This window comes from Chionomys nivalis, chromosome 1 (assembly GCF_950005125.1).
Source record: "Chionomys nivalis chromosome 1, mChiNiv1.1, whole genome shotgun sequence".
Lineage (NCBI taxonomy): Eukaryota > Metazoa > Chordata > Mammalia > Rodentia > Cricetidae > Chionomys > Chionomys nivalis.
Genome location: NC_080086.1, coordinates 91,144,015 through 91,156,177, shown reverse-complemented (window position 1 = coordinate 91,156,177; position 12,163 = coordinate 91,144,015). Strand labels below are relative to the sequence as shown.

Here is a 12,163-nt window from a genome sequence, read left to right as displayed (position 1 = left end):
TAATTCTCTACAAAAGTTATCTACAAATTTTCAGTAGGGCTTGCTGGGAGGGCAGGATCTAATATGCCCAGGCTAGCCCCTCTCCTGCCCTCATCCCTGGAGCACTGGGATGACATGTGCACACCAGCCTAACAAGCTCTAAGCACATCTTTTAAGAAACCCTATAACCTCTAGTTAAAAATTAACCCCCAAAATGGCAAGTCAACTTGCAAAAATTAAAAAGTACTTAGGTTTTAGAATATTAACATGCCCCAGAATTTTAAAAAGGGCTGGGACTGGAGAGATGGTTCAATACTTGTCGCTCTTTGCAAAGGATTCAGAATTATTTCCCAGCACCCTACACAAAGGCTCAGACCATCAGTAACTCCAGTTCCAGGGTACTCAATGATCTCCCTCAGCCCTACTCAACCCTCACAGGCACCAGGCACACAAACATACTTACAAGCAAACACTCATTCAAATAAAAAAAAATTAAGTTCTTTTTTAAATATAAAAACGATGATAGCAGCTGGGTGGTGGTGATACATGCCTTTAATCACAGCATTTGGGAGGCAGAGGAGGGTGGAACTCTGTGAGTTCAATGCAAGCCTGGTCTACAAAGTAAGTTCCAGGACAGCCAACAGCCAAGACTACACAGAAAAACCCTTCTGGAAAAACCAAAATAAATAAATAGACTGACAGACGGACAAACGGACGGACAGACAGATAGATAGCTTGGATTGGTGGCTCACACCTATAAATCCCAGAACTCAAAAGATAAGGCAATACTAGCATTAATTTGAAGTCAGCCTGGGCTACAGAGTGAAACAATGTCTTTGAAGAATACAGCACCTATCTGTATTCTCACCTACTTCAGAACTGAAATGGAAAGATCAATTGAGCCCAGGAATTCAACAACAGCCTAGACAAGACTGCCAGACTCCATGTCAGAAAAAAAAAAAAACACACAAAGAGGGTTGGGGAAAGGATAAGAAAGTTAAACTATGTGTGTATACGCAAGGTCAAAAATAAATAGTAACCCCATATCATAGAATAAAAATTTAAAAAAAAAAAACTGGGGCGGGCGGTGGTGGCGCACACCTTTAATCCCAGCATGCCATGCGGGAGGCAGAGGCAGGAGGATCTCTGTGAGTTCAAGACCAGCCTGGTCTACAAGAGCTAGTTCCAGGACAGGCTCCAAAGCTGCAGAGAAACCCTGTTTCGAAAAACCAAAAAAAAAAAAAAAGAAAACCTGGGCTGGGCTGGGCTGGACAAATAGTTCATTGGTAAGACTATTCTCTGCAAAAGCATGATTACCTCAATTCAAATGTCTAGCACCCACATTAGAAATAAAAGTACAAGAGCCAGGACAGGCTCCAAAACCACAGAGAAACCCTGTCTCGAAAAACAAAAAAAAAAAAAAAAAAAGAAATAAAAGTCAGGCCGGTTGTGGCAGTGCACACCTTTAATCCCAGCACTCAGGAGGCAGAGACAGGCAGATCTCTGAGTTCGAGGACAAGTCTGGTCTACAAGAGTTAGTTCCAGAACAGGCTCCAAAGCTACAGAGAAACCCTATCTCGAATAAACATGAATGAACAAATAAGTAAGTAAGTAAATAAATAAATAAATTAAAAAGTATAAGTATGGAATGATCATATATACCTGTAATTCCAGCACAGTGGTGGAAGGTGGGAGGCAGACACAGGAGAATTGCTGGAGCCTGCCTACCACCAACCTAGCCAAAAAACAGTGAGTTCAGGTTCAGTGAGAAACCCTGTCTCAAAGAAAGGTGGAGAGAGACAGAGGGATACACAGTGTCCTCTTCTGACCTACTCATGTGTACACATGGGCATAGGTACCCATCCATGCATGTATGCTCGCTTGCTCTCTCTCACACACTCTCTCTCACACACACATACACACAATCAGTGATCTGGAATACTTGGTAAAACAAGAAAAAAAGTCCAAAAACAAAAAGCATAGGGGCTGGAGAGAAAGCACAGCAGTTAAGAGCACTAGTCAGTCACTCTTCCACAGGACCCAGGTCCAACTCCCAGCACCAACATGGCAGTTCATAACTGTCCGTAACTCAGTTCCAGAGGATCTGGCATCCTCATACACATATATATGCAGGCAAAACCCAAATGTACATTTTAAAAAATAAATATTTCTTTAAAATTAAAAAAATAGAGGGGTATTAGGGCAAAAGATCTTAACTGGCATTTTATAAGTGAAATCAAAATAAAATTAGGATGGATATAATGAGTGCTTAAAAATCCAGAGGTTAAGAAATGGTAAATAATGTTAAAATAACTAAATATCCACAGAAATTTGGGGATACAGCAACATTTATACACTACTCTTATACACAGAGACAAAAACAGAAAATCTGGAGCAACCATTTTTAAGTACATGCATATTCTACTCATTCCTGGGCTCTATCTCAAAGCTATTCCCACACCAAATTTACAAGAGGTGTTACATAAAGGTTTTAATTGCAGCAATATTGAAAGAGTCTATGTATTCACCATTTAGAGTGGATAGTTAAATGCAATGTATACACTCTACAAAGTAACAGACAGCAATTAGACAGTGACTATATGTATCCACAACCACTCAGAGCCTGAAAATAAAGGGTTAGAAACTAAAAAAGAGCTCTAAAACCAAATATTACTCTTATAAACTCAAGTACATGCACATAAACCATGTCCAACTGAGTGTCAATGGCACTGATCCTTCTGGCACAAGCACAGGCAAGTAAGCACTGTCCTGAGCTAAGAAGGGCATGTGGTCACCCTACCTAGTAAATACTGTTTTCTGTAACCTAGAGAGACTTATCTTTATTAAAAAGATAAATACCTCAGTATTTTGCTTTTAACTGTGCTAATGCCTTTCTAGCAGATCACCAATGAAATATTAACTACAAAAATATGTTAACTCCTAACAATGAAAATAAAAGATAATGAAATATATGTATGAAAATACTGTAATAAGTGGCTTGGGATGTAGCTCAGAATGCTTGTCTAGCATGCATGAGCACTGGGTTTGATGCCCAGCACTGCATGAAACTAGATGTAGTGGTCCACACTATAACCTCAGCAGTACTCCAAGTGAAGGTTATTGCCAGTTACATAGCAAAGCCCTAATGAAACCTACTATTTTGTACGTTAAACTAAAAAAATAAAACAAAAATATAAGCCAGGCATGGTGGTGCATACCATTCATTCTCTCAGCACTCAGAAAGCAGACACAAGTGGATCTCTTCTGATCCAGCCTGGTTCATATCATAAGATCCAGGTCAGCCAGGGCTCTATAATGCAATTCTCTAAAATAACAACACTATCAACGACAATAATATATTCTTTAAAAACCTCCTTATATAAATTCTTAGGAATTATGATCGTTCATCAAGGTGGACACTTATAAACTAGTTATACTAAATAGTAAAACTCTGTAAAAATGACTTTACAATTTGTTGCATTTTCAACCTCGACTTTTTACTGAAATTTTCTTCTAAAAGTAAGGTTTAGATGTTAAAATATTAAAAATCCAAAAATCTAGCTGGAACCAAGTATGGTAGCCTACATGTACAATCCCACTTCAAGTTCAAGTCCAGCTTGAGACCTAACATAGCAAGGTATTGTCTCAAAATGAAATAGATAAGTAAATCGAAAGAGAAAACATTGCAAAGTTGTCAAACAGGAATTAGTTCTAGACATCTGTTTTACATTTGTTTGTGTGTGCACATGTACTGAGGTCAAAGGACCACTGTGAGAGTTGGTTCATGCATATGTTTCATTATCTTTTCTTCTCAGGAACCAAAGGGGTCAGACTTTACTGGCTAGTGCTTTTACTGTGTGACCATCTTACCAGTCCATCTGCTGTTTCTGGACTGTATTTTTTCTGTATCACTTTGAAGGCCAAGTATTTAATAAGTGATTTACTACTTTTAAAGGGAAAAGAATTGGCTAACACTAGAGGTTTTGCAATAAATAAAAATATTACAGAAGAATTTTAATTTACCTCTATTTCTCTGAAATTACATTGCTACAAAAAATAAAACATCGGGCTGGAGAGATGGCTCAGAGGTTAGGAGCATTGCCTGTTCTTCCAAAGGTCCTGAGTTCAATTCCCAGCAACCACATGGTGGCTCACAGCCATCTGTAATGGGGTCTGGTGCCCTCTTCTGGCCTGCAGGCATACACACAGACAGAATATTGTATACATAATGAATAAAAAATAAATGAATGAATGAATGAAACATGATGGCTGACAAGTTTTAAAGTAACTCAAAAATTCAAAGTTCAAAAGTACCAGACCACTCCATTCATTGTCTCTCAAATACTCTAAACTCACTAACCATAATATGCAAAGAAGCTGGGTAGCACATTAGAGTAATTCTCTCTAAGCACAGGCTTCTGTCAAATCTCTACAACAGTGTTATTTCCTCATCTAAATCTAAATTCGACACAAAATGAAGTGTCAAAGGCCTTAAAGACCTAAAAGGAGACCAGAATGGATATAAAACTCTGACACAATGATTAGGCAAATATAATTTTCAGATGCTTTCGGCTCGATCCAAAACTCACACAGGGACTGAGTGTAAAAGTGATAGCTCTAAAAGGCTGACAAATTACCAATACATGTAGACAAGAAGACACCAGACTTAAAAGGCTTAATTGTATTTTTATAGTGTGTATTTTTCTTTTCCCAATATCTATTTCATCCCAAGCACTGTGCTGGAGGTTGGGGACTCCAAAAGTCAAATGACATTCAAGTATGATACTGTATAACTCCAGGAAGGGCAACTCACGTAGACTATGCTGTGAATCAGATCTCAACTTGTAGAACATGTAAGGCAAGTTGATGTATGCTTACCGTCCCAGCTTCAATGGGAAGCTGAGATAGAAATTACAAAAACAGTCTAAGCAACACAGAAAACCCTATCTTCTTTGAAGCTATATCTCAACAACAAAGAACATGAAATTCCACTAAAAGATTCAGTAGATAGAATTCAGAACTGTAATTGAAGTTTTAGCAACACCTTTGATTTCATCAGAACCAATTCATTTTGTTTTCTCATATGCCTACCACATACACATGTATAGTCTTTAATGTTTGAGCTAAATTTCATATGCCCTCTATTCTTAAAGCCTTGGCATCAGAGTTTCATAAAATGGGCCAACTCCTCAATATGCTACTCATTCATCCATCAGCAGATATTTATTGAGCATCTTGTTTATGTCAGATGTTGGAGTATGTTCTAAAAAGAGGAATTAATGGAATTAAAGGAGAAATAAGATACACTGTCTGCCCTTATGATGCTTACAGACAATTCACTCACAAATAGTCTAAGGGTACCAGGTACACTGTCTACGGCCACAACTATTCAGAGGGCTGAAGCAGGAGTTCAAGACCAACCTAATTAACATTCCAAGTTCTCTTCTCAAGTGGGAGACAACCTAAAGAAAAAAGCATTTTGCTTTTCACTTTGTTTTTTGTTTCGTTTTTCAGAACAGGGTTTCTCTGTGTAGCCCTGGCTGTCCTGAAACTTACTCTGTAGACCAGGCTGGCCTCGAACTCACAGAGATCTATATCCCAAGTGCTGGGACTAAAGGCATGTACCACTACTGCTAGGGGAAAAAAAAAGGAAAGAAAATAAAAGAAGAAAAAGGCTTTTCTATTGCTGTTTTTTTGCTTTTGGGGAGGTCTTCTCAAACTCACACGATCCTCCCTCAGCCTTCTCAGTGCTAGGACTAAAGACATAAGCCACCATGCCCAGTTACTTAGAGAGCAACTTTAAGCAAAATCTTATCTTGTCTCCAGATAAATTAAAACAGTATGAAAAATATCACATATTCATAACTCAAAAGCACCAGAGGTTTATAATCTGACAGCAGCACACACTCAAGAGTATTTAAACACTAATACAAATTACAACCTGTCATTATACATAATATCCTTCAAAAAGCATCTAGACTGGAAGGTACTTAAGAGTTAAGTATGTGCTAAGCATGTGTAAAATCCTGGGTTCAATTCTCACCACCCCAAAGAAAAAGAAATCTGATATTTTGTTCTTGGTTTTTGTTCTGTTTTGGGGACAGGGTGTCATCCAGGCTGGCCTCAAATTCTTAAGGATCTTGTAGATTCTACCACCTGATTGCTGGCAGCAGGAATGTGCCTACCATGCCCAGGTTCCCCACCCCAACCTTGGTTTTCTAAGACAGGTTCTCATTGTGTAGCAGCCCCAAAAGCTTATGAACTCACTCTGCACCGTAGGCTGGCCTCATACTCTTGCCAGTCCTTCTGCCTCAGTCTCTCAAGTGCCCAAATTTATAGGCATATATTACCACTGCCAGCTCTAGCTTACACCTCAAGTTATCACATACCACATACAGTCCCCAAACCAACTTTGTACTCCCATATAACATTTTATCCAAACACCTAGTATCACTAGGTAAACTCAAATTGACTGTGCACATAAATGAAACTTTACTGTGTATTTCCTAAACAAAATGTCCAACAACTCAGAGTCATTTAGCACTTTAAGGTGGCCCCTTAAACAGTATAACTTTCCATTCCAATGCAGACAACAGTTGGGCTTCAATAGTCCTCATAACAAGTGATAAAATCCTACCACCAACCCACCTGGTTGCCAGAAATCATGGATATTATTTATCTATAATGAAGTTTTTAAGAACATTCAGTAAAGGCTCTTAGGGCGTACCAAAAGATGTGGTAGAATACAAAAAACAAAACCCTCAGTTGACATTCTTCGGAAGATATAAAAATGATAATATTGAAAATTTGTTAAATAGTACAACTCATTAGAAAAATATAAATTAGTCCCGGTAGTGGTAAGACCTTAATCTCAGTACTTGGGAGGCAGAGGCGGCAGAGGCAGGAGGATCTCATAAGCTTGAGGCCAGACTGGTTACAGAACCAAAAGAGTGTTACACAGAGAAACCCTGTCTCGAAAAGCCAAAAAAAAAAAAAGTAAAGAAGGAAGGAAAAAACAAGTGCAAGTATTTAATCCCAGCCCTTGAGGCAGAGGTGGAGGGATCTCTAAGTTCAGGGTCAGTCTGGTCTCCCTGACAGCCAAGGCTACACAAAGAAACTGTCTTAAGGAGAAAAAAAGAAAAGAAAAATACAAAAAAAAAAAAAATCTAAGGAAAGGTTCAGCAGGTTTAAAACACCTGCTACCAAATTTAACAATCTGCGTTTGATCCCTGAGACTCATAGGGCAGAGGTAAAAAAACCAATTCCCCAAAATTATCCTCTGGCCTCCAGATATGTACCATAATATATATACTTCTACAATCACTACATAAGTGTAATTTTATTTTTTTAAAATATTTATTTATTATGAATACAATATTCTGTCTGTGTGTACGCCTGCAGGCCAGAAGAGGGCACCAGACCTCATTCCAGATGGTTGTGAGCCACCATGTGATTGCTGGGAATTGAACTCAGGACCTTTGGAAGAGCAGGCAATGCGCTTAACCACTGAGCCATCTCTCCAGCCCCCCATAAGTGTAATTTTAATTTAATAAGATATCATCCCATACAGAATAGCTATTACAAAAAAATTACTAGGTTTTTTTTGGGGGTGTTTATTTTTTTCAAGACAGGAACTTACTACATAGTTCTACGTGCCCTGAAGCAGTTTACCAGTAGAACAGGTAAACCAGTCTGGCCTTGAACTCAGAGATACCCTGCCACTTGCCACCGCCTCTGGAGCCTAAAGGCGTGTTCCACTATACCCCAGCTAAAAAATTATTTTTAAGCCATCTACCAAACAGCAGGGTATGGTAGTGCATACCTTTGATCCCAGCACTCAGGAGGCAGAGGCAGTTGGATATCTGAATTTGAAGTCAGGCTGGTCTACATAGCAAGTTTCAGGTAAACCAGTGTTACACAGAGAAACCTTGTATCGAAAAAACAAAACAAAACAAAAAAATCCTTTAACTGATGGTGAGGATGAGGATGTGAGCAAGGCAAGGGAAGCCCACCTAGCCGATAGAAAGGGAAGATGGCATAACAACCCTGGAGAACAGTGGATGATCCTCAAAACAATAGAAATGGAACCACCACATCTTTCAGCAATCTCAATTTTGGATATTTACTCAGAGAAACTAAAATCAAGCTCTCAAAGACGTGTGCCAGGGGCCGGGCGGTGGTGGCGCACACCTTTAATCCCAGCACTCGGGAGACAGAGGCAGGCGGATCTCTGTGAGTTCGAGACCAGCCTGGTCTACAAGAGCTAGTTCCAGGACAGGCTCCAAAACCACAGAGAAACCCTGTCTCGAAAAACCAAAAAAAAAAAAAAAAAAAAAAAAGACGTGTGCCAGGTGTGGTAACCCAGGCCTTTAATCCCAGTACTCAGGAAACAGAGGCAGGCAGGTCTCTGAGTTCAAGGCCAGCCTGGTCTACAGAGTAAGTTCCAGAACAGCCAGGGCTATACAAAGAAATCCTGTCTCCGAAAATAAAAAATAACAACAACATATTTTAAAGAGGTAACTTCATTCCTATGTCCACTGTAGCATTATGCACAACAACCAGAATATAAAAACAATATTAATTGCCATATGCCAGGTAAATAAATAAAGAAAATATGGTCTATGTACACACACACACACACACACACACACACACACACACACTGGAATATTTTTCAACCTTTAAGAAGGTTGAAACTTACAGCATAGACAAACCTGGAGCACATTATGCTAAGTGAACTAAGCCAGAAATGAAACAATCTCATTTGTGTGTACAACAGAAGACAAGCAAACTCAAATATGCAGAAGGAACAAGGGTGATTGCCAAGAGCTAAAGGAATAAAGAACAGGGAGGCAGTGGTCAAAGCCAACAAAGTTTCATTTCGGCCAGATAAATAATTCTAGAAAGTTACTATATAGCCTATTGACTACAGCTAAAAATATTGTATCACACCTAAAAAGAAATAAACTGTATCATACTGACAAAAAAATATATACTGCATCAAAGAGAAAAGAAAATAATGATATAATGTTGGAATATATAATCAGGCTGTGGTGGTGCACTCCTTTAATTCCAGCACTAGGGAAGAAGAGGCAGGTGGATCTCTGAGTTTGAAGTTAGCCTGGTCTACAGAGCTAGTTCCAGGACAGGCAGAACTGTAACACAGAGAAACCCTGTCTCCAAAAAGAAAGAAAGAGAAAAAAAGAGAGAGAGAAAACAGAAAACATAAAAATGGATGTATTAAAGAGAGCAGGAAAACTACAGAAGTAATTGCTGTGTTGGTGGTTTTCATGGTGGTGGCCATTTTACAGGCTTATTCTTATCCCTAAACTCCTCAGGCTCTGGATTGATGGCAATCCCAGCACTCGGGAAGCAGAGGCAGTAGAAGCAATCACAAGGTCCAGGACAGCTTGGTCTACCTAGCAAATTCTAGGACAGTCAAAAACATACAGCAAAAACCCTGCCTAAAACAAAGCAAACAAAAAAATTAACTTAAAAAATAAATGTAAGTGACTGGAGAGATGGTTCAGTGGTTAAGAGCACTGATTGATCTTCCAGAGGACCTGGGTTCAATTCCCACAAAATAGCTCACAACTGTCTATAATTCCAGTTCCAGGGAATCTGACACCTTCACACCAATGCACATAAAATGTTTTTAAAAAACATTAAAAGTAGAAAAGTTTTCTTATCATTCCAATAAATGCAGAATGCTTCCTAGTTGATCTGCTTCACTACACAGATACCATTTTAGACTAAGACAAAACTCTAGGAATAATCCTTGGTGCTATGATTTCCTAAATCAAATAAACAAATAAGAAAGTGAATGAAAATAATTTAAAATCATGAGAAGGGGAGAAAGATTAACATGAAATGTGAAAAACAGCACAAAAATAGAAAAAACGAACTCCTTGATCTCTATGGTACAAAGAGGAATACATTTCTTAATATAAAAAGGAGAGTCTTCTAAAGCAACAAAGTAGTTGCCTTTAATTGGAAGGCAGAAACAGGTGGATCTCTGTGAGTTCGAGGCCAGCCTGGTCTACAGAGCTACTCCCAGAACAGGCTCCAAAGCTACAAGAAACCTCCCTCCAAAACCCCCTCTCCAAAAAGAATAAAGTAGTAAGCAATTCCCATCAAATTAGGCTTTGCAGACAGGAAGAAATATCTATTAAAGACCCCACCAATACAGAGGGTATGCTTAAGTATACTAGAAAGGGTGAACTAGGAGAGCTACATTCCTATAACAAAACCAAATTAAAGAGCTAACCCCATTCAAATCAATTTACTTCAGGAATACCTAAGAAAGAAATAAGCAACATATTTCATATATGTAACATTTCATAAACTTAATAAATTCAGACCTGTATCTTTTCCTTTTTTTAGGTCCAATAGCTCACAGTATGAGAATATCTCTAAAATTTTCTCAGAGAAAGCAATTAGATTCATCATCTGCTACAGCTATAACATAAATCCCTTTAATAGTAAAAGGCAAATATTTCAAAGTAAATCTTAAGAGACAACTGTTTTATAGTCTTTTAAAACACTCTTTTTAAAAAGAGTTCTCAAAATGATGTTTCATTAGTATCCTTCTAGAAAAACAATCTCTTTCATTCTAGCCATTTAAAAGCTACCAAGTGTTCATTTCTACATTAGACTATTGATTCTTTGCCTTTTAACATCTCCATAACAGCTGCCTGACAAATTACCTCACCTTACTCCTCAGGGGGTAAGGACAGCATAAGATCTCCGAATTCAAACATGGGACCACAGACTGATGAATGGGAGATGAGCTAATTGCCTCAGATGAGTTTGACACTCCTCTAATAGACTAGGCATTCATAACATGATACAATTACATGCTTACACTCTAAATATTTTATTTGCACTTAAGTGTAGAGGACACACTGTTCCTTAAAATTACTTAAGATTGTGACAGCGTCGGTAAGAAATGTGTATACGTTAGGATAGTTTCTACAGGAAAAAAAATCTTTAAAACACTTAGCTCAACCAAAGAGATCTATACACTACTAAAAGTCTACTAAATTAAGACAGGTCAAAAATACTTTTCAGATTTTTCACAGAAAAAGATTTCTAAAGACACAATGAATATATTTCGTAGCATGGTAAAATATTTGTTGTTTATACTAAATTTCATTCTGAGTGGTGTCAAAACAGTATAAAACAGAGAAAACTTACATAAAACAATCAAAACTTTGTAAATCCCTACAGAACCTTACATAGGCTAAGTAAGAAAAAAAAGGGTGTGAATTTAAAGGGATATTTTAAATAACACGGTCCGGCCAAAAGTCTCTCTCGGGAAAGTTAATCGCTTTCTAGGCATTATCCATTTGGCTCACTGAATTTAGACCCAATCTCGTAGGAACGCACACGTCTCGCTAACTTTAAGTGACACCTGTGCCAGCTTCGTGTTCTGCACTGTGGGTGAGGGAAGTTCAGGGTCTCGGATCTCGTCTTTTCACAGAACTAAGTCATCCCCTACTTCTTCGAGTGCCACTTCTGCAACTGTATGGACAACAGTGCTAGGTTGGCTTTTGTAACCCATTTCCTCAACAGAAACGTAGAAAGCATGTCACTTCGGAATGATGGTGCCCACTCGACACCTTTCTTTCTACACACTCCTGTTGTGACTTAAAAGTACTCTGCTCTCTAGCAGGATCTCGGTTCACCCGACAGCTTACAGCGCCGCGTCTTAACTGCCTTGCCTAGGGAGGCGTTAAGCGTCGGTTTTGTTTTTAAAGTTGGTGTCAGAGCAGCTACAAACTTTTTTCAGCATCCCTGCCTGCCTGCCAACTGGAGCTCTGTTCACTTCCTTACCAACTTGAACCACCCCCAAACTAAGTAAGCTCAGTTAGACAGCGGCAAGAGCTGACACACTTTCAAAAGGGGTTTGACACCGCGGAAAACTTTCACTTCTCTCTTCTGCCCTTCCAAGCCAGGGACAGCAGCCCTGGGTTCTCGCTTCCTCTAGAATTCCCCTCCGAAGCCGCGCAAGGACACGGAAGGCAGACCGTTCTAATGTCCCCGAACAGGACCCCAAGAGCCTTCTCCCGCGGACTCGAGTGCTGTTCTTTAACACAAAAGAACCGGGCCGGCACAGCAGAGGTGCTGGAGTCACGGCCCTTCGGCGGCTGCCACCCTCCACCGCACCCGCAGACGGTCTCCG

At 39.2% G+C, this 12,163-nt stretch overlaps 1 protein-coding gene across 3 annotated transcripts in view; it reads right to left on the bottom strand.

Moving 5' to 3' along the window:
* Atad2b (ATPase family AAA domain containing 2B) overlaps nucleotides 1-12,163 on the bottom strand; it is a 132,567-nt gene that overhangs the window by 119,734 nt on the left and 670 nt on the right. The gene's annotated exons all lie outside the window — the stretch shown is intronic.